We start from the raw sequence: 22,707 nt of genomic DNA on the forward strand, positions 1-22,707 counted from the left end.
AAAGATAGATTCTTTCTCTTTACTTTTATGCTTTCAGAATGATGAACTGGTTCCCCAGCATCATGCAAAGCTGAACAACAGTGTGTATTTTTCTTTTAAATACACTACAGACTTGTGAGAGTAGCTCGAACCTATTCAGTTACTCTTATTCACATTCACACTGACCCATTGTGGCCAGGTGGGAGCTTGACAAGTTGACCTCCGAGTTCTATTAACACAGTCTCAGGGATCTCTGATGTTTTGCTTTTTAGCTTGGACATCATGGTATTGAGCTTATCATGTGCAACTCCTGCTCCACATCATCCATGTTGCCAGAGTCCTGATTCCATTTTAGTGGGAAATGGAACTTAGTCTGGTGCTAAGAACACATATTATATTTGATTAGTCATTTCTTCTAAGACTTACTAGTTTTTTAAAATAATAAACTCTCATCAGTCCATACACTAATACTTTCTTGATAAATTTAAGATTTTATTCTTTTATTTTAATTTTGCTTTGTTTTTTGAAACAGGACTTCTCTACATAGCCCCAGCTGGCCTCAAATTCATGGCAATCCTCCTGCCTCAGCCTCCCAAGTGCTGAGATTACAGCTGTGTGCTACCATGCCTGGATGACTAGTGATATTTGAGTACCTTTTCATATATTCCTGGGCCTTTGGACATTTGGGGATACGAACACTTTGTCTTTTTTTAAATTTTTATTTTAAAGATAATGACATCCAACAAACCAAAAAAGCCACAATAAAGCTAATGAGAACAGAGCAATAAAAGTGATGCAGAACTTCAAAATAAGATAATAAGAAATCAAAAATGGTTACCATAATGTCTCTTGTTTTCTTTAAAATAGCTGTCCATATCATCAGACATAATAAAACCAAACAAAACAGAACAGAATAAAACAATCCAAACAAAACAGTGAAAGTGATACAACATTTCAAAACAGGATAACAGAATATCATCAATGGCTACCATAACGCCTCTTGTTATCATCAAATTGCCACCCATACCATCAGACATGACAAAATGAAACAAAACAAAACAAAATGAAATCAATCAAAACAGAACATTGAATACAACAAAACAGAACAAAGTAGTGAGAACAATACTAGCCCTCAAAATCTAAACAGAAGAAAATCCCCCTTATTTGTTACACTGCACACTTTTTTCCTCTCTATAGATACCCAGATCACTGGCCTTTAGGCCTAAAAAGTCAACCAAACAACAGAAGCATTAAGTTGTTTTGGTACCTCAGATGCTATCAACTCAGCCTGTCCTCTGAATCAGCTGGTTGCTTACAGTGGAAGGAGCTCTTGTCTCCCAGCCTGTGCAACAGTTGGCTCCAAAGAAGGGTGCATTAGCTTCTTGTTCTCTTGTTACTCCTCCCAGGCCCAGCATGGCTTCTGCTGATTCATAGGCACGATGGATTTGGCTTGTTCTCCTCTCAAGACCCACATGGTTGTGCTGAGTCCCAGGAAAGGTGAATTCACTCTTCAACTTACGATGACTAAATTTATTTAATAATTTCAATAGGTTATAGACTCCTTAGACTTTTCAATCTCCACAACCATGTTGTATGTAAATAAATACAGATGTATTTCTTCCTTCCCAATCTTTATTTTTTCATGTATTCTTAAGTTTTTTTTAATAATCCAGGCACCTATTTTTAGATGTATTGCAGCAGATTATATAAACCTTAAGCCACCTTACTTTTTTACTTAATGGTATGTCCTGGGGTGCCATATGCCAGGATATAGAGAGAATAATGCTTTTTAATTATAGGAAGCATAAAGGTTATCAAAGCCTGGAGACACTGTCGGGGAGGGGAGATGGAGACCTTTTGGTCAGTGGCTATGAGGTTGGAATCGTGCTCCACAAAGCTCTTTAGCATAGCAGGGTAACTACGTTGGCAATAATTATTTCAAACTAGCCAGCAATGATGATTTTGGATATTTCCTACCTCCTAAAAATGATAAATATCAGAGCTGATAGAGATGCTACGTTATGGTTATCCTACAAGTGCTAAAACCTCATGTGCTCATAGGTGGGGTTTTTGGAGCTGGCTGTGATAGTGGGATTAAGGGTGTTGTGGCACTAAATTAGCCCACTGATTGGAATTAGCATACTTCTAGATGTGCCACCCAAAAGGCTTGTAGCCTGGATGGAATAAAAGGGAAAAGTAGGCCAAGTGCCGCTGCCTCTCTGCCTCCTAACTGCTCTGCCAGGGGATCTTTCTCCTGTCTTGAAGCCGGCCAACTATAGACTGAAACCTATATAGACTGAAACAACTATAAACTGAAATTACTATGTCAATTTAAAAGTTTTTAAAAGAATATTGCTCAGCAAAAACTTTACTTAGTTCAAAACGTGACAATCCTGAAAAATTTAGAAAAACCATGTCTTAATGAAGATGAGACTGAAAGAACTTTTTTTGGCACTCAATCTGAAGCAGCACTAAAAAAATAAGAGACAAAGAGTGAAAAGGCCTTTAATGCAGACACGGGAGCTGCAAAAGGGTGCAGGAGCTCTCAGTGAGAACAAAGAAGTGGTGCTACTTTTACCAGGTCTGGCTGGGGGAGGAGTTTGGAAGGCGGACGAAATGACATATTAACAGCTGATTTGAAGGAGCATCTGCCTGCATAAAACGGGAAATGGAAAGCTTTACTGGGGGCTGGGGTGGAGGCTTGGGTGGCTGTGGAGTCTTGGGAATGGAGAGCGCTTGGCACATGCACAGAAAAGGAGTGGGAGGTTTATCTCTGGAATGAGAAGGAGAACATACAAGTTACTCTTGCAGAGATAAGTTGCTTCTCTGGGCCCAGTACCAAGTTAGGCAGATGTCATGTTACAGATAATAAAATTGCAGGCACATATTTACTGGGCTTTCCCTTTATTGGCCACATAGTCTTCTTCTGGTATTGTACTATGAACAACTTGACAAGGTCTAGTTATGGGAGACTAGTGAACCTTGCTTCCTGACTGAGAGTCAGAAATTCACACAGCCACCTAAGAAAATGTTCCCCTCAGGAGCTGCATTTTGCAGTGCTGGAGATTGTACCATTGTAGCCTTTGCACTGGGCTACATCCCAAGTCCTTTCCTTAAATTATTAACTTTGAGACAGTGTCACACTAAGCCACAGAATTGCCCAGGTTACGGTCAAGCTTGTGATCTTCCTGCCTCAGCCTCCCAGAGTGCCTCCTCTATAGTTGTATTAACTCCTCTGTTATCAGGCTCTCCTCTCATGCACCCTGTTCCAATTCATCATTTCATCACTCATGATTCTGAAAGGTTCATTGTCTAACTCCTGAAGTAATACAGAGAATAGTACTTTAGCCAGTCATTGTGTGCATTTCCCCAAAACGCAGTGAGTGCGATTTTATCTGTGGAACTTCTTGGATTTAGCAGTTTGTACCTTTAAAAGAATCTACTCATAGGAAAATTTTTCTTATTAGCTGCTGCAATTTTATTTAAAATCATGGGGTATTACGGTTGGGCTTTCCATCTAGACCAAGAAGATACTGCTCGAATGGAATCCATATCCAGCACTGCACCTAACACCCTCTGAGCATCCTGTGAGTGGATGAAGCCATAAAGCTGCCAAAGTTTTAAATGCACTTTTTCACCCAGCAACTTCACCCACATAAATGTATAACAAAAATACAAAAATACAAGTCTATGTTCAAAGATGTTTATTTCAGTATCATTGGTGATACAAAAAAGAAGAAAATCTGAAAATAACCTACATGTTGATTAATAGAATACTGGTCAAATTATGATGCATCCATAAAGTAGAAGCAGATATTTAAAAGAACAAAAATTATCTGACTGTATTGTTGTATCATTTAAAATAAATTAAGTAGAAAGATGAAAAATAGTGGGAATAATAAATTCACATGAATGTAAGTTTGAAAATGAGTTATATGATGGGAAAATAAATCTATAAAATCTATGTATCCAGGTACAGGTACTAATTTTCTGGAGGGATACCCAGTTAACTGCAATCAGTGTATACTTCTAGGTCAAAGAGCTGGTAGGCAAAAACAAATGGAGAATTTAACTTTCTAAAATCCAAAAAATGTTAGCATATATTCTTATTATTTTTAATGAAACATATACATTTGAAAAAATAACAGTTGACTGGCCTCTATTTACATAGGAGAACACAGTCACACAAATCTTGAAGTGGTACATTCTATGAGACTAAAAAAATCCATATCAATTAAAAAAAAAAGAAAGGACTGTGTTACGTTAGACTAAAAAGGCATTACAACCAAATATAAGTGTATCTGGAAGGGATAGTTAATTTGTGCAGGGTAGGGTAAAATTAGACGTAAAAGACATATTTGGGGACAAATGGAAAATTGTAAACGAGATGAATATTATGTGATGATTTTTTATAACTTTAAATCATTTTCCTTTTTTCCTGACAACACAAATCTAATACTTCATCATGCTGGCTCCAGATGTCAACTGTGACTGTAAATGCAGCACTGCTGTTCAGAATGAAAGTGAGCTATTGCATATTGTGCAGGTGCCTCTGCTGAGGGGATCTTGTCCTGTGGGCCAGGTCCTTCAGGGCAGCAGAGGGGAGATGAGCAGCTGCCAGGGCCAGCTGTTGTCCAAGGCCAGCTGAAGTGTCAGTGAGCAGGACTTGGAATAGCACATTGTGTCTCTGTGCTGACCTGAGTGTAAAAGCAGTCAAATGAAACTGAATTTCTTTGGATGTGATTAAGCATTGTAGATATCTCATGGAAAACCTTTATTTTTAGGAAATATATGCTGAAGATTTTAAGATAAAGTGTTACGGTGTCTGCAGCTTCCTGTCAATCAAAGAAGTTACACACTGAGAGAGTAAATGTGTCCAAATATTAACAGGTTGTGAATCTCTGTGATGGTTGTACCTGTGAATTGTATTCTGAATCCATGGAAAACTTCAAATTTGCTTAGATTTGAATTTTTTTCGGTGTGGTACAGGGCCTTGTATATGTTAGGCAAGCGCTCTACCACTGAATTGTACCTCTAGCCCCTGATTTTTTTTATAGGGGAAAATTAATGTATTGTTGACATGGAACCCATAAATTACTATATCCCCTGTTATGAATTTACATTAGCTCAAATTAAAAACCTGGAAACAAAACCACAGGGACACCAGAACACCAAAGAAAGCCAGGACTAACTCTTATTGCTCTTCAGATCTGGACCCCAGCCCAAGAAGTTTAGTTGAAGGTAACCTGACTTTTTGCTCTCACAGCCATGCCAAGGCTTTCTCTGCTTTCCTAAAGTAGCAAGACAGGAGATCAGTAGTAAGGCAAAGTTTGTATGAACCAGGCTCTCTGGGTTTAGAGACTCCAAAAGATCTGAGCCTTTGGCAAAAGCAATAGATTTTTCCATGAGGAAGGGTTGAGTGGGATAGGAGAGAGCTTTCCAGAGCCCGCAGTTCACCCACTTGGGCTGAACCCTCACCTTGTGCTGAGCGCTGATCCACCACTTGGCACAGAGTATGGCACGCAATAGCTATTGTTCATTGAGTATTTGCTGTGCAGAGGGCACTTTGCTAAGCCTTTTATGCGCATTGTCTCCTGCACAGCTATGCAGAATCTGCTGTCCTCCTCGAAAGGAACAGTTAATTTGTGCAGCAGCGCACAGTTGCTAAGTACTAGAGCTACGCCCACCTCCTCCTGGATTGGGGGCACCTGGCACTTCCGGTTCCTCTAACAGGCCCTATTTTAAACTTCAGGAATTCCCTGCTGTTCACTTTTCCCCACTCGTCCCTCAGTTTCTACTCAGTCCTGGAGGGAAGCAGCCTTCCCGATGGTAGAGCTCTCTTCTTGCGCTTATCGTACCATCATATAATCACATGCTTAGTTTAGGGGCCAGTGCCCCTGCGAGTCTTGGTGTGGAGTCATAATACAAGCTCAATTTTCTGATTCTGATCTCAGGTTCTGCTATCTTGGTCAGCATCAAAAAAGGCAGGTAAGGAGGAAGAGCAAGCTGTGGGGAGCGAGTGGTGAAGGCAAGTAGCTGAGGTTTTAGCTGACAAATTTAGTTATGTAAAATTTTGAGACAAGTGAACATTGAATTTTAGAAGAAAAGGTGGAGAGAGACTACCCAGTGACTGCTGTAACCGGATCACTAGAGAAATAACAGCATCTGACTACGAGATGCAACCCCCCAGTACTGTGTGTGTGGCTGGAAGGCAGGTTTACCTGTGCTCTGCAGCCCTTACGCATCCATTTGCTCCCCAGAACTAGTAACTGAGCTCTGCTCTAAGTCAGGCGCAGGGGAGTACAGTAAGCAGGCAACCCCTGACCTCATGCAGCTTCCATTCAAGTAAGAATGGCAGGTAACAATATACAAATATAGAAAGTGCAGGTACATGGAAGTGACATGAAAAACAATAAAGCACAGTAAGCTGACTACAAGGAATGAGAAGGGTTGTCTGGGAACTGGCATCAGAGAAGGACCTTCTTTGAGAGAAGCCTAATTGAAAAAGAAAGCGAGCCACAAGAACACTCAGAGGAAGGTCACTCCAGGGTAGCATGAATCATGTTGACAGAAGGTCTTTAGAAACCTGAGCCTCTTCCCTTAGCACTTGTACCTGCTTGGTGTGTGAGTTGTTCAGGAAATGAGGAGAAACTGACTGATGCATAACGACTGTGCAGCAGGCACTTTGCTCCAGCCTGGCAGGAAGGGAATGGACGGTGGCAGCTGCAACACCCACCCCCAGGCTTTGATGTGTCATCAGGCTTCCCACACCCACCCCGTTCCTCCTCCCCTGACCCCAGGATGGAACAACCGGGTTTTATTCAGAATTTCGGGCCTGCTAATCCTAGCTGACTCAGGTTCCTGCTGCCCTCAGCCTGCACCCAAAATGCAAACACCTAAAGACGTCCCCTCATTCCTGACCCTGAGTTGTTTTCAAGGTCCGGCCCACTCACCTCACCCCCTGCTGACATTCCCTTCTACCTTTCCTCAGAGTATCCGTGTCCCGCTTCTCTTTTTTTCTCCTCCATAGAGGCTTCTCTGTAACTGTCCTGTACCATCTTCTCCAGGAAAGCAGCTCATTTTCCCAGATCCTTTAAGGACTCAGAGAAGCTCAGCACTGTCTGAGCTCCCCGGACACTTTGCGTATCCCCTTCTCTACAAAAGCACCCCCTCGGTCTCATTCTATCCCCTCTTCTTTCCTTATCACTGTCCACTATCCTGTGTCTCCCATAAACAGGATGAGAAACTGGCCCATCCCGTTCCTTCTGCTCCAGCTTTTACTATCTCTTTGGGGATTGTTCATGTCTGGCTGAAAATTCTCTTACAATATTGGCTCATACTTCCTTGGCTTCAACACAACGACTTTCATCTGATCTTTACACCAACAACCCAAAACACACAGAGCTTTGGAAAAAAACAGAAGAAATGAAGACAGTGAACAAGAAGCAAAGAGGAGACAGAAAAAGGGCAGAGGAGTCAGGGTGTTCTCTACAGACAGTGCTGGGATGCTCAAAACTCCACTTGGAGGGCAGGGATTGACATATTTTGTAGGTGATTTTGTTTGGTTTAAAAACATATCTGGAGCCAAGGGCAGTGGTGCACACCTGTAATCCCAGCGCTTGGGAAGCTGACGCAGGAGGATGGTTGGGAATTCTAGACCAGCCTGTGTTACAAAGTAGGCTCAAGGCCCACCTGAACTGCATAGAAAGATCCTGTCTCAAAAAGACTAAATAAATACATAATAAAAATATATCTTGGTCTGTCTAGTAAAACATTTTGTTCAGAAAAAAGTGACCATAATACATATTCTCAAGTATGAATGAATAAAATATACCCAAACACCGCTGAATATCATTTGAATATTATTCACCAAACATTTGCTGAGTGGTAAATCTCTTGAGTTTATTTTATGGAGCACTTTTACATATTTCCTTCCACTCCAGTTTCAAATAAAGCATGTCTGTTTCCCTCCTATGATTTTGCAATGGCTCAGGACCCATGTTGAGAAATCTGGACATCCATGCACTGGGTCAAAAGAGGCAAGCTTGACAATAAAGGTACTGGGGGACCCCAAGGAGGACGACTAAGAGGGGAGAGGCAGTACAGTGTGCGGGGATGCACAGTGGAAGAGCAAGCCTGTTTCTGCAAGGTCTCGCTGACTAAAGCACTTCCTTCAAGCCTGCTGGGCTTACGTCAAGAGTGGGCAAACAGAGAGGGAGAAAGCAAGACAATACAAAGGAAATGAGCATGGTTTTGTTTCAGTAAAACTTTGTTTACTGAGAATAAAGTTTGAATTTCACAACACTTCCACACATGATGAAATACTATTCATCTGATTTTTGTTCAACTATTTTCAAGAATGGTAAAAAACAATTTTTTTTTTGTACCAGGAATCAAACTCAGGACCTTGTGCTTTGCCAAGCAGGAACTTATGCTGCTGAGCTATATCCCTAGCCCAGTAAGAATGACACTTAACTCATGGGCCACACACCCACAGAACTGGATTTGACATAAGGCCACGGTTTATCACCCACTGATTGGTCCTATGCACCCATAAAGTAATTTATCAGCTGGCATTCTCTTCCTAGATTGTTATTGCTAAATTGGCAATAATTAAGTTACTTTTGGCTTTTTTGACTCTTACTTTTAACTTCTCATTTTCCACATTAAGATCTATCTTTTCCCTTGACCAAGAAACACCAGATAAAATTCCCTTAAATTTTGTCTAAACTACTTGGCTCTGCGTGATGGAAGCCTGAGCCAGGGTGAGGTGTCTTTCTTGATGCAGATAAGAGATACTGGAATCAAGTGGTGAATTTTACCCAGAACCCTTACAAATTTCCAAATGTCAAAGCCAGGGAAACCTGGGTAGATGTGAAGTTTTAAAGGCGAGCAGATGATCCAGCAAGTAAAAGATATCAAAAGTCAAGACCTTCATAAAACTGGAATGGAGGAAAACGGAAACCAAGTTAGATTTACTGATTTCATGGGTGGAGCAGAGACTCCCCACAGCTATCCTTTAATTGTGGTCTGCTTTGAGGGACCCTGAGTGGTAAGTCTGGTTTAAGAACACACAGCCAGAGCAGAGAGGCTCACCTCGGACTCTGCTCCAGTGGACAGCAGTGTTCCTGGGCACCACTGGGATCTTCAGCTCCACCCTGTTCTCTGCTTCATCCTCGGGGACAGTGCCCAGGATGGGTACATATGAAGCCATCTAAATAATGCAAAAACTAGGGCTCAATCCTGGCAAAGTGAATGTCTAAGGAACATCTTTGGCAGTGCTGATACTGAGTGGCGTGCTGTGGTTCTAGAGAAACCAGTTCATTTTGAAGCAAATCTCCAGGCAGCCAAGGGAAGCCATGTGTAGTGACACATGCCTGTAATCCTAGCTACTTGGAAGGCTAAAGCAGGAGGAGTACAAGTTTGAAGCCAGCTTTGACAACTTAGAGACTCTTGTCTTAAAACAAAAATTAAAAAGGGCTTAGGATATAGCTCAGTAGTAGAGAGCTTGCTTTGCATGTGAAAGGCTTTAATTTCAATTCCTTATATCACAAAAGAACCATGAGACTATAAGCCACAAACTGGGAGAATAGATTTGTAATACTTATTACCACAAGGGACTAGCATCCATAATATATAAAGAACTCTTATAAATCAACACTATAAAAAATGAGCAAAGCATATGGACATGCATTTTTGAGGGATAAAAATTTTAAAAAAATAGGAATTGGCAAAAATTAAGAAGACTGACAACATCAACAGATGTTGATGGGAGTATAAATTAGTTCAACTACTTGGGAAAACTATTTGGGACTATACCATAAAGTTAAAACTACAAATCCCTAGGGACTTAACTCTTAGATATATACTTTAAGCTAGAATTTTTCAACTTTGGCACCATTAACCTTTTAAACAGACAATTCTTGTTACAGAGGAGCTACACTAGTGATGGCGAACCTCTTAGACATGAGTGCCCAAACTGCAAGCCAAAACCCATTTGTGTATCACAAAGTACCAACACCGCAGTTAAACCTGAACTTTGAGGTCTGAGTCCAGAAAAGACAAATAACGTATGTGCCATAGGTTCACCACCACTGGGCTACGCTGTGAACTGCAGAATACTTAGCAGCAGCCAGGCCTGCACCCACTAGATGCAGTAGCCATTCCCCTGACTGCAGTCATAAAAATGAAAAATGTGTGGCACATTTGCTGACTATCTCTGACAATGCTAAACACCACCTCTTGGTTGAGAACCACAGTACTAGGCTTATGGAAATATTCAGAGTAGCACTGTACAAAACTGCAAGCAGCAGAAAGACGTGGAAGAAGGAAGAAGAAAAGGAAGGGGGCTAAATTTTTATGGTAAATCCTTAAAAAAAAACCTGTCAGCAGTTAAGTGACTCATAAGTGTTAGGAAACAAAGTTGTAGAAGAATATATTCGGTATGAATGGGTCTACAGTGTTTAAACATGCGATATTGTATTATCTAGAGGTATATAGGATGGTAGGGAGGTTGGTTTTCCTAAAAGTGGCTGCAGCAGTTATTTCTTGTCCCATTTTCCTCCAGTACCTCACTGACCCTGATCAGGAAAAAGGGTCAGCATCTCCTTGTTGCATCCACATGGAGTATTTAACTGCTTCAATTAACATTTACTACGTGGAACTGTGATTTCCAAGGGTTGGTCATGAAAAGCAGTATGTCCCACTGAGTTTTCCTTTCATGAAAAACTCATGCTTGGAGCCATGTTGTGAGGAAGGCTGGGCCACATGAGAGGCCTGTGTTGGAGAGAAAACCCCACCGCTCCAGGGCCTCAACCCAGCACCAACAGCTAGCCAGCAAAGAATCATCTTGGAAGAAGTTCCAAAGCCCCAGAGCTTAGCCGCCCAGCTATCACTGAGAGAAGCAGTTGTACTGTTCCCTGTGGCATCCTGCCCAAATTACAGACTTATGAAGAGGAGAAAAAATTGTTAAGTTTTGGATACATAGCTGGATTAGATGTTAAAGACTAATATGATGAACAGTAAGGGAATGAGAAACATAAACTATAGGATCCTGGTTACAGATGGAGGAGGGCATAAAATAGGATGGATCAGAGTCGGGGGGGGGGTTGCTGCCTGCCATAGACACTGGGGCCTGGTAGCACAGCCTGCTCTTACAGTTAAGAAGAATAAAACTAAAGACATTTCCTGTTATTAAACACCAGCTGTATTAAGAGTGATAGCTTTTTTCAGCATTAAAAAGCTAGAGAAGCCAAGGATGATGGCATGTGCTTATAATTCCAGCTACTGAGGAGACAGAGACAGGAAGATTTCAAGTTTAAGGCCAGACCACTGAGCAATGTAGAAAGACTCCATCCCAAAACAAACAGACAAAAAAAGGCTGGAAGTGTAACTCAGTAATTTGCCACCATGTGTTAGGCCCTGGGTTCAATCCCCAGCACTATGCAAAACAAAACAAAACAAAGCCCAAGCCCCAAAGGGGAAAGAACTTGTTCAGATGAAGCCCCACCTGCCTGCAGACCTTTCAGGGCAGCCCAAACTTTTCTGAAGGGCAAAATGAAACCTGTGTAATGAATGCCATCTTTAGGCAACGCTTTTGGTTGTTTAATCAACACTTACAGTTATCTGTTGACATTTTGGAAACAAAACCAAGAACCCTTGAAAGGACAAAGTGAACATTGTGCCTCTGAGCCTCTAGGAATATTCAGGACCGGTTCTGAACAGTGGCATGAACACTGGGCCCTTATCCTACAGAGAGAAGGTCTTTGTGTATGGACTTGGCTCTGGCGAGACTGTGGTGCTGGAAAACAGTGACACTGGTGCTCCCGGCATGAGATTCTCTTACTCCTGCTGGGAGTTCCAGGTGGATCCAGTGCTAATGGCAAATTCAGGACCATAAGGAGAACCTGGCTTCACTGCAGGGATTTGCAAAAGACCAACCTGTGTCTGAACAACCGGAGCACTCTTGGGAGCTGGGACACACGGTAAGCTCTGTCCTTCCAGTCAGCAGAGACTTGACAGTGCCTTCTGTAGGGAACAGCAACGTGAGGGTCACCTCTACAGCGAGAGCCTATTGAAAAGGAAATAAACCCCTAAAGGTAGCTAGCTACAGAAATGTATTGAAAATTCCAAATGAAAGGTATAACTATTATTTGTTGTTTTCCATGGTAGATTAGAGGCCCAATGTTTCCTAAAGCTCAAATGCTCATGAGACATAACGTTTAAAGTGTAAAGAGTGAAATGGTTACAGGAGTGGCGGGCCTCTGGCACATGGACCAGGTCTTGACTACGGAACCGTTACTCCTCAGCACTAGCACACTGCACACACAAGGCCAGCCCAGCCGGGGTTTATCCAGTCTTCTGACTGTGAAGAAGAGTGGAAATTCAGATAAAAATTCACAATTTAAAAAACAATGTAGGAGTGGATAAATAAAAAAGCGGCCTATTCATTAAAAAATAAATGTGCCAGCTAAAAAATACGACAGAGCTAACCCTATTATATGTTTTATACATAGCCAAGAAAATCCCTCTTCTCTCAGTGCAGCCAGGAAAGCAGCCATATCCAATCCATGAGCCGCACGCTAGACAAATCTGATAAAGTAAGTACCAGGATGTTTGGATATATAAAAAGGAATATAGCAAATACAAGAATATTTGGATATATAAGAAGGAATATAACTACCTCACAGGGTTTTAAAGAAGATGACATGAGGCATAATAAACCTAAGAATAATTAGTTTGTAAATATGTATCCAAAAAGTTATAAACATAACACAAAATAGGTCAAGGTCTAGTGACAGATGGCACTTTTCAATACTATCTGCCATCTCCATGCTATTTTCATGATGCAACCATGAGAGTCCTTCCAACGAGTAATAAGGGCCACTTTCCTTCCGTCTTGAACCTGGATAGGACTTTGCGATTTCCTGAAGTAACAGTGGCATACAAATGACCCTCTATGACTGCAAAAGATGTCTGCCTTGCTGTCCAGGGATGCTTACTCTGGTAACACAGCCTCTATGTTCTGAGGGAACCCAGGTGGGCTATGGAGAGGCCCAGGCTGAGAGGCACCAAAGTACCCAACCTTCACGCCCAATGGGGCTCATAGGCAACAGCGAGCTTCAACTTGCCAGCCGTGTGAGCCATCTTGAGGTTGGGCTCTGCAGTTCCTACTGAGCAGCCCCAGCTGAGACCCTAGAGAGCAGAGACATGCTGTTCCTGCTCAGGCCTGCCCAAACTTCAAACTCATAAGCAAAATAAATGAATGCCGTGAGATTAAAGCCTATGGTGTAGCTGGAGGAAGAGAGGTGGAGGAGGTGGTCTGTTCAGGCAGCACGTTTTTTAATTTTCTATTTAAATAGACTCCTACTTTCAGTCTGTTGGAGGACAACAAATTGAAGAAATGCCCTGAACAGCACAGAACTCTGGTGTAGGTCACTGATTACAGCACTAAGATTTGGAGTGTTTTGTTTTGTTTTGTTTTTTAACATGGCAGGAAATAATGGGGATTGTATCAAAAACAGTTTTAGGGGCTGGGGATTTAGCTCAGTGGCATAAGCACCTGCTTTGCAAGCAGGCAGTTGTGAGTTCAATCCCTGGTACCGATAAAAATGAAAAAGACAACCCCCACCCCCCAAAAAACCCCCGGTTTTAACCAGAGACACTCTAGGACAAAGAAGGAGATCTAGGATGTATTCAGCACCTCTTAAAGCACAGAAGCAAAAAATTTTAAGGTAGAATGCTTCCTTTTTGGATTTCTAAGACTGTCACACAACCCACTGAAACAGTTCGAGACCAGCTGGGACTACCTGAACTACATAGCAAGACCCTGTCTCAAAAAGAGCAAAAAAAAAAAAAAAAAAAAAAAAAAAAAGAATATATAACATCTTATGGCTACAAAAATCATAAGTGAAAATACTTATAAATGTATTTATTAGATAATTGAAAAGAATAAACACTAAGCTAATCTTTGTGATTGTAAATGGAGGCAAACTGAGGAGGTTATTGTGAGATACAGTGAAACTTCACTTTCTAAAATAAACATCTTGCTTGAACCCCAGCACTGCAAAATAGCCATAATAAATAAATAAACAAACTTCTCCTTATTCTTATTCTTTTTTGAAATTTCCTTATTCTTTTTTGGCAGTGATGGTGTATTAAATTAACAATAACATTAACCAAAGTATTATAAGAATAATATTTAAAACCTATATTTGGGGGCTGGGGATTTAGCTCAGCAGCATAAGCACCTGCCTTGCAAGCAGGTGGTAATGAATTCGATCCCCGGTACCGATAAAAAAACAAAAACGAAAACAAAACTGTTTTATTTATTTTGATTTATTTTGATTTTTAAAAAGGAACAAAAACAACTTTGCCTTACATTGATTTGACCCATAAACTAAGTTATTCATGGTGGGGAGTGCACCAAACTATCCTTATAGGGATAATTTGCATACATACTATTTTAGTGTATTTAGTGTCTCTATCTATCTATCTGTCTGTCACCACCCCAATCAGGATGCAGAACATGACACCACCTGAAAAGATCTCTGGCCCCCTCGTCACTGCCCCAGACACCCATTTAATCTAGTTTCTGTCACTATAGATTATTTTTCACTTTTGTAGATTTCACATAAGTTGGAATAATATATTGTTTTCTTTGTGGATAGCTTCTTTCACTCAGATCACTTTTGAGACTCATGTTTTATGTTATTAACAATTGTTCCCTTTTATTTAGGAATAGTATTTTATTATACAAAAATGTGCTTATCCATTATCAGTGATGGACATTTAGATTGTTTCCAGTTTGAGGCCTTCATATACAAAATAAAGTTCTTAGAAATATTTGTGTTCAAGTCTTTGTGTGAAAATACATTTTATTTCTCCTGGGAAAGTATCTTCGAATAAAATTGCTGGATTCTAAGGAAAACGCATGCTTAATATTATTTTTAATGGATACATCCATTATGTGTAGCAATTCTCACAATTTATGCTAAATAAATGACTATGGCTAAATGTAATGAGTTAGCTACTGGACTCTTTTTTGGGGGAGGTCTTTTTGAGACAGGGTCTCACTGAGAAGTTCAGGTTGTCTCTGAGCTCACTTTGTATCCCAGGCTCTTCTTGAATTTGCAACAATTCTCCTACCTCAGTCTCTTGAGTGCTGGGATTACAGGCATGCAACACCTTACCCAGCAACTACTTGGATCTCCATCATGGCATTATTTACACATTTGCTACAGTTTAACACACAACTATTTTTTGGAATGCCAAATGGCAATTGAGTGGGTATTTTGGGAATTAAAATGGTGTAAAACTATAACAAAGAAAAAAACAGGAAGATTCCAACAAATATCTTGGAAACAGAAAGGTTGCGTGAATATTGGAAGATACGGTGGGAAAGTGAAGTGAACTGTAGCCCAGGAAGACTACAAGGCTGTCCAAAGAAGCTAAGAGATATCTCAGCTTGGAAAGAGAAAGGTTCCCAGATAGGGAGAATGGAGAGAGGGACTGAGCCCCCTGCAGTTTATGTATGAGCCCTGGACACTCCTGCTTATACAGGTTACACAACTGCCGATCATCCTCCATAGGCAGACGCTGAGAGGCTTGTCTCTGAAACTGTATACAGTGTTTGACAACCATTAGGGAATGGAGCCCTCTACATTCCTGCCTTTAGGGACTCTGTGGTTTCTATATGACCACGTTGGTGCTCACAGCCCAGTGATTCATGTGTTGGAAGTGTGGTCTCCAGCGTGGCAGTCTGAACAGTGGTGAAACCTTTAAAGGGTGAAACCTTGTAGGAGGACATGACTCTTGGAAAGGATTAAAATATAGTTCTTGTGAGACCACATTACAAAATAAAAAAGAAAAAGGATTGGATGTGGCTCAGTGGTAGAGTATGCTTGATTCAAACCCCAGTACTGCACAGACACAGAGACACAGGCACCCCCACACATACACACTGGCTCCTGAATCTTTCTCTTTCAAACTCTTCCTCATGCACTATTCCCACCATGATACCTTCTACCACAGGAGCACTATGCCTTTTGGATGCTGACCCTCAAAACCATGAGGTTTATACATGATTCAGTATCAGAGATATTTGTTTTAACAACAGAAAGTGAACTAACAGAGGAATCCTCAACAAAAAGTGGCTTCCTGGACTCCTACATATAATAACCAAATTCAGTAATGTAGCTGGATACAAAGTCAATACTCAAAAATCAATAGCATTGCTATACACAAACAACAAAATCACTGAAAGAGAAATAAGAGAAGCCACATCCTTCACAATAGCATCCAAAAAAATGAAATACTTAGGAATCTAACAAAAGAAGTAAAAGATCTACTCAGGGAAAATTATAATACCGTGAAAAAGAAATTGAAAAGGATCTCAGAAAATGGAAAGACATCCCTCGTTCATGGATAGGAAGAACAAATATTGTGAAAATGGCCATTCTCCCAAAATTGTTATACAGATTTAATGCAATCCTAATCAAAATATCACTAGCATACTTCACAGATCTAAAGAAATCATTCCTAAAATTCATCTGGAACCAGAAGAGACCTAGAATAGCAAAGGCAATACTGAGCAACAAAGGCAAGGCAGGAGGCATCACAATCTCTGATGTGAAGGTATACTACAAAGCTACTGTAATAAAATCAGCATGGTATTAGAATAAAAATAGACCTGAAGATCAATGGAATAGATTAGAAGATACAACTACAAACATACTCAGCCACCTTATCTTTGATAAAGGGGCCAAACACATGCACTGGAAGAAAGATAGTCTCTTTAATAAATGGTGCTGGAAAAATTGGCTCTCCAATTTGAAAACTAAAACTAGACCCATGCCTATCACCATGTACTAAACTAAAATCTAAATGGATCAAAGATCTAAATATTAAAACAGAAACATTAAATCTGCTGGAAGACAAAATAGGTAGAAATCTTGAAGACAAAGGGGTTGATAGAGAATTCATGAACAAGAATGAAACCACACGGGAATACTTTCCAGAATCAATAACTGGAATCACGTCTTATTAAAAAGTTTTTGCATATTGAAAGAAATCTCCAGCATAGTGAAAAGAAAACCCACAAATTGGGAAAAAAATCTTAGCCAATTGTCCCTCAGGCAAAGGACTTCGGTCTAGAACATATAAAGAATTAAAAAAATCAGATCCCCGAAATTCAAAGACCCAATCTAAAAGAGGGCATCTGAGATGAATACACAGTTCTCAGATGAAGAAATACAAATGGCAAATAAATACATGAAAAAATGTTCAACATCATTGGTCATTAGAGAAATGCAAATTAAAACCACACTGAGATTCCATCTCACTCCTGAAAGAATGGCCAGGATCAAGAAAACTACCAACAACGAATGCTGGAGAGGCTGCGGTAGAGAAAAAGGCACTCTCCTGCACTGTGGGTGGGAGAGTAGACTGGTGCAGCCACTGTGGTGGTCAATCTTGAGGTTCCTCAAAAATCTGGCTCTGGAAGTCCCATTTAAACCAGCTACTCCACTTCTAGGCACATTCCCGGAAGAACTGAAAACCACACCACAGTGATATATGTGCACTCATGTTTATAGCAGCACAATTTGTAATAGCCAGATTTTGGAAAAAACCTAAGTGTCCATCAACTGAGGAATGGATAAAAAAAGATCTGGTACTTTTATACAATGGAGTGCCACTCAGCTATAAAGAATGGTCACATTGAGATATTTATAAGTAAATGGATACAACTTGAGATGATACTCTTAAGTGAAATAAATCAAACTCACATGTAAATTCTGTATTGTCTCCCTAGTGTAAGAAATAGTAACAGTACATAAGATACAAAACCTTCAAGAATACAGTGAAAAGATAAGTATCTGCTCAAAGGGGAAAAATAATATCTTAGGGAAAATGAGGTGAAAGGAAAGGCAAAGAAAATCCCTAAATTTGCATAAACACATTTAGGATAGCTAAGATGACTGTGCTACAAATTCTGTAAGTTTGTGGAACAAAACAGGTAACATTCATAGGGCTGGAACAATTTTGCATGTTAGTGTCTGGTGAGCCGAGGGACTCTAGAAGATCAGTATGTAAAATAACAACCCTAGTTATGCTCCTGCCACCTTGTTTTGAAGGCCTGTATCGTCATTGTTTTGGGCTCTTTGCTATTATTATTTATTTGTCCTTTTTGTTTTGTGTTTTTCTAGTAATCTAGTCTTGTTTTTCTCTCTAATGCAGAAAGGATAGATATATCTGTAGAGGCTTATACATGCATAGAACTCCTAAACAGTTTATGAGAATCGATTATATTACGCGTGATGAAATGAACAGCTACTTTGAAGAAAAAGAAACATTATAGTATCCGTTTCTGATTTCCTATCATCATGCTGCGAAAACCAGTAATGCTTTTATTCTTTATTTAGAGTGGTTTTAGTCTGTTTTATATTATTTAATTTCAACATACATGAAGGTATGGACAGCTATTTTGAAGAGAATTAGAGACATTACAGTAGCCATTGTTGATATTCCTATTCTCTGGTTTTGAAGGCCTGTAATGCCTTCATTACTCTGTTCTGATCAGTTTAATACTATTTTGTTCTGTATGAATTCATTGTGTGTGAAGCTATGAACAACAGTTTAGAAGAAAACAAGAGACATTATGGTAGCCACTGTAGATCTCCTGTTGTCTTGTTTTGAAATCTGTGTCACTTATATTGTTTTCTTCTGATCTCGTTGTTCTGTTTAGTTTTACCTTCTTTAAAAAAATAAAATAAATAAAAGTGGCTTCCTGACATCCCTAAAGTTCCCACTAGGCAGTTTTCCATAGAGAAAATTCTGACAGTGAACAATGTCTACCTGTGTTCTTAGTTATATCTATGAGTCTCCTTACCACCTCAATCTTAAATAGAAACAAAGAAACAAAAAAAGACATAAAAGGAAAGAAAAAGTAAGAAAATATAAATTGACAAGAAAACATGATTCTTTCCCAAAATAGAGATAATTAATAGAACAGAAGAAAATTAAACAAATAAAAATTTCTAGACATCTTGGACAACTGGGAGAAAATACATCACAGTAAACAACAACAACAAAACAAAAAAAAAAAACTATTTTAAGAAAGAAACCAGATAATGATCAAAAAGCTCTCTGAAATAAAAATATGCTTGCCAAAATAATTAATAGCTATAAGAATGGCTAATAAAGTTGACAAAATGTCCCAAAAATAAATTTTAAAAGAAATGCAAAATATAACAGAAAAGATTAAAGACATGGAGACGTGGTCCAGAGCTCTAAAGGATCGGAATTCCAAAAAGTTAAAGGAAGGACATTATAAGAGAAGTTAATTTACTAAAATGAAGATAGAGTATATCTTTGAGTGGCAGAGTCCAATGAGTATACTGTACAATTAATGAAGAAACGTAGCACTGAAAATTTAAGAATAAATAGTACATGTTAAAAGACTCTAGAGAGAAAAACAATAGGTCTATTCTATTTGATCTAGAATTTTATACTCTGTCACATTATTAAGCAAGTGAAAATTTAAATAAACCCATTTTTAGGCATGAAAGTACGCTAAGTTTTACCTAATGTACTGCTTTCCCTAAGAAGTTACTCAAAATGCACAGCAGCAAGGTGAGGGAAGGTTAAGAAAGAAGAAACTGAGGCCTTCAAATGACTGACTAATCTTTGAAAACAATGAAGGGCAATTGCAGTATGACAACTGTGTTTCAGACCCAGAGAAAATAAGAGCAGGGAGACAGAGAGCTATAGAGAGAGGTTTCTTGATTTGTTTTGTTTTTGAAAGTGAACTAAAAAGGTAAGGAGTAGAATAACATAAAACTAGCATGATTACAAGCTCTGGAAACCTGAGAATAAGATAAGAACGTTGATGGAATGTAAAAAATAAAATGAGGCCGCTGGGCACTTCAGTGTTTCAATGTTAGGGCACTTGCCAAAGTCCTGGCTTTGATCCTCAAGGCATATGGGTGTGGGGGAGACAGACACAGAGAGAGAGAGAGAGAGAGAGAGAGAGAGAGAGAGAGAGAGAGAGAGAAGCAGAGAGACAGAGAGACAGAGACAGAGGGAGTTTTGTTTTTGTACTACAAAGTCTTTGATTAATTTTATCTTAAATCATTTGCATATTTTACTAATTAATTTCTGCAGTAAGCACTTTTAAGAATGTTGGATATAATGGCATAAAGAAAGAGGGCTATAAATCAAGTTGATATTAGAAGTTATCTGTAGGTCTTTGGATAATATATTGCTTTATTTTCTTCTTTATAATTTATAATTATATACCTCTTCCATTGTTAGTAAATTTTCACTCTTATAATAAAAATAACTTTAAAAAAATTAGCCCCTTATGTTTCTCCGAGAGCACAGGAAAACTGTTTCTGTGGGTGAATGTGCAAACTGGCTATATGTGATATAAAATGCCTATCTCTCCCCAGGCCCGCTAACTCCCAACGATAGACAGGCAGTTGGCCCAGGGAACCCAATTCAAAGTCAGCATTGGGAACTCCGCGTGTCTAGAAAATATTTATTAAAACCTGACCCACCTATAACATTAGCCTCCTTCTTGCCAACCTCAGCAGTCAGCAGTTCTCCAAGATCCTCTGCAAGTTCCAGGACCCTCTACAACTATCAAGCTGCCCAGGTAGGGCTGGTGGGGAAGTGACTCAACAGTGCCCAAATACAAGGTCACTGGTTATGCAAAACAACTCATTTAAGACTAATGACATAGAGTGCACATTCACTATGAAAAGGGCGTTCGCTAGGATAAAGAACCACAGAGTCATGCTGGAACTCAGTGTGTTCGCTGGTGTTTTGTTTGTGTATTTGTTTTTGTTTTGAGGTACTGAAGATTAAACACTGGGCAGTCACATGGAGTTATATCCCAAGTCCTCCTTTCCCCCTTTTAATTTTGAGACAGGGTCTCCCTAAATCACTAAGCTCAGGCCAGGCTCAAATTTGCCGTCCTTCTGCCTCAGCCTCCCACAGTGCTGGGATCACAGGCACATGCCACTATGCCCAGCCTCATCCACCTTATAGGTGGAAAATGAGACTCAGAGAGGTGAAGTCACTTGCTCAAGGTGAACATATAAATCTGATTCCTAGTTCCCTGCTGTCACTACTAGAATTTTATTTATTTATTTAGTCTTTTTAAGACAGGGTCTCACTATACAGTTCAGGGTGGCCTTAGGCTCACTTTGTAGCCCATGCTGGTCTGGAACTTGCAATGATCCACTTGCTTCAGCCTCCCAAGTGCTGGAATTACAGGAATGTGCTAACATAGTTAGGATGTTTTCGGTTCTTTCTTCAAAAGTGACAGGATCTCAATTTTAAACCAAAGGGAAAATTATCAGAAAAGTATTGGAACCCAAAGGCAGGAAATACAGCTTAGGAGATCAAAGCTCAGTGGAGAAAGCCCACAGAAGCAGATGCAGCTCCTCTCACTTTGCTCCTCTCTGCAGCAGACAGGCAAACATGGCTGCCAGGATCCACCCCAGAGGTCTGCGACATCTTAGAAATGAGAGATGGGCAGATAAATGGCCAGGACCAGCATAAACTAAACTGGGAAGAGGCGGACAGTGCAATGTAGCTAGCGAGGGAGAAGGGGAGGGATGCAATGAAACCCCAACTTGGGCGGGAAGCTTTCCAGGTTATGCATTGGCCTGGAGATATTATCAGTTGCGTCTTTATTTTTAAAGAGAAAGGGCTGTGACCTGAGGCAGTTAAACTGCTGAATAGCAGAGACAGAGACAAATACCGGCTCTTCTTCCTCTTAGGTGAAGACTGTTCCCTTTGCTTTATGCTTCTCCTCTGCAATGTGAAATATCCTTCTTGGCTCTGGGGTCCTGAAACCAATCCCATTTGCTATTCTTTGGTGCTCAAAGCTAGCAAGACCTGGGGCTTTTTCCTAGAAAAATCCTGACTCTCTGGGTCCGTGGGTCAACTCTGAGAAGTGACTTACCCTCTGCTTGCCTCTGAGGTCTCTATTCTGGAGCCAGCTCTACTGCCTCTCAAGAGCCAATTGTTGCATGTTTTAAGTATTTTGCAAGCTGATTGACATTGTTGGCTTGAAATTAGCCATAGCATGGAAATCCACACTGCCACAAATGAGGGCTCTTCCTGACCCGCAGCCTGTCCGCTGAACATTGTTGTTTCCCATTGTCTCCAGCTGCCCTCTTCCTGCCTAGGAGACTTCAGGAAATGTTCATATGAAAATTCACCCTTAACTTGGGTCATTGATAATTGTTCTTTAAATATATTTGTTGATTTATTTTTTTAAAAATTTTTTTGCAAGGCTTAAGGGTGTAGCTTAGTGACAGTGCACTCGCCTAGCACTTGTGAGGTCCTGAGTTCGATCTCCAGCACTGCATGTTTCCTATCAATAATTCTGATGGTAATTCAAGGCTAACAGTTTAATTGGACAAGTGGATTCTTTATGTAGCTCAACTTTCCACTTAGCTATAAGGCTGAAATTCTCAGATTTTCACCTTCCGCTGCCACCCCCTTACCTCTGGCCCTTATCTCACTGCAACCTTTCCCTGGGATTTCTTATCTAGTTTCCCTAGCTCTGGCTTCCCCTCCCTCATCCTCCCCCTCCAGTCTCTACCTGCTCAATCTCTTTGAAGTCCTGCCTCTGGTCACGTCTCTGTCAGAGGCTCTGCAATGGCTGCCAAATACATTACAAACTCCTGACCTGAAACTCAGCCCTGTCAGCTG

This window comes from Cavia porcellus, unplaced genomic scaffold, assembly GCF_034190915.1.
Source record: "Cavia porcellus strain 051 isolate PalLab524CR breed Dunkin Hartley unplaced genomic scaffold, mCavPor4.1 scaffold_1, whole genome shotgun sequence".
Classification (NCBI taxonomy): Eukaryota; Metazoa; Chordata; class Mammalia; order Rodentia; family Caviidae; genus Cavia; species Cavia porcellus.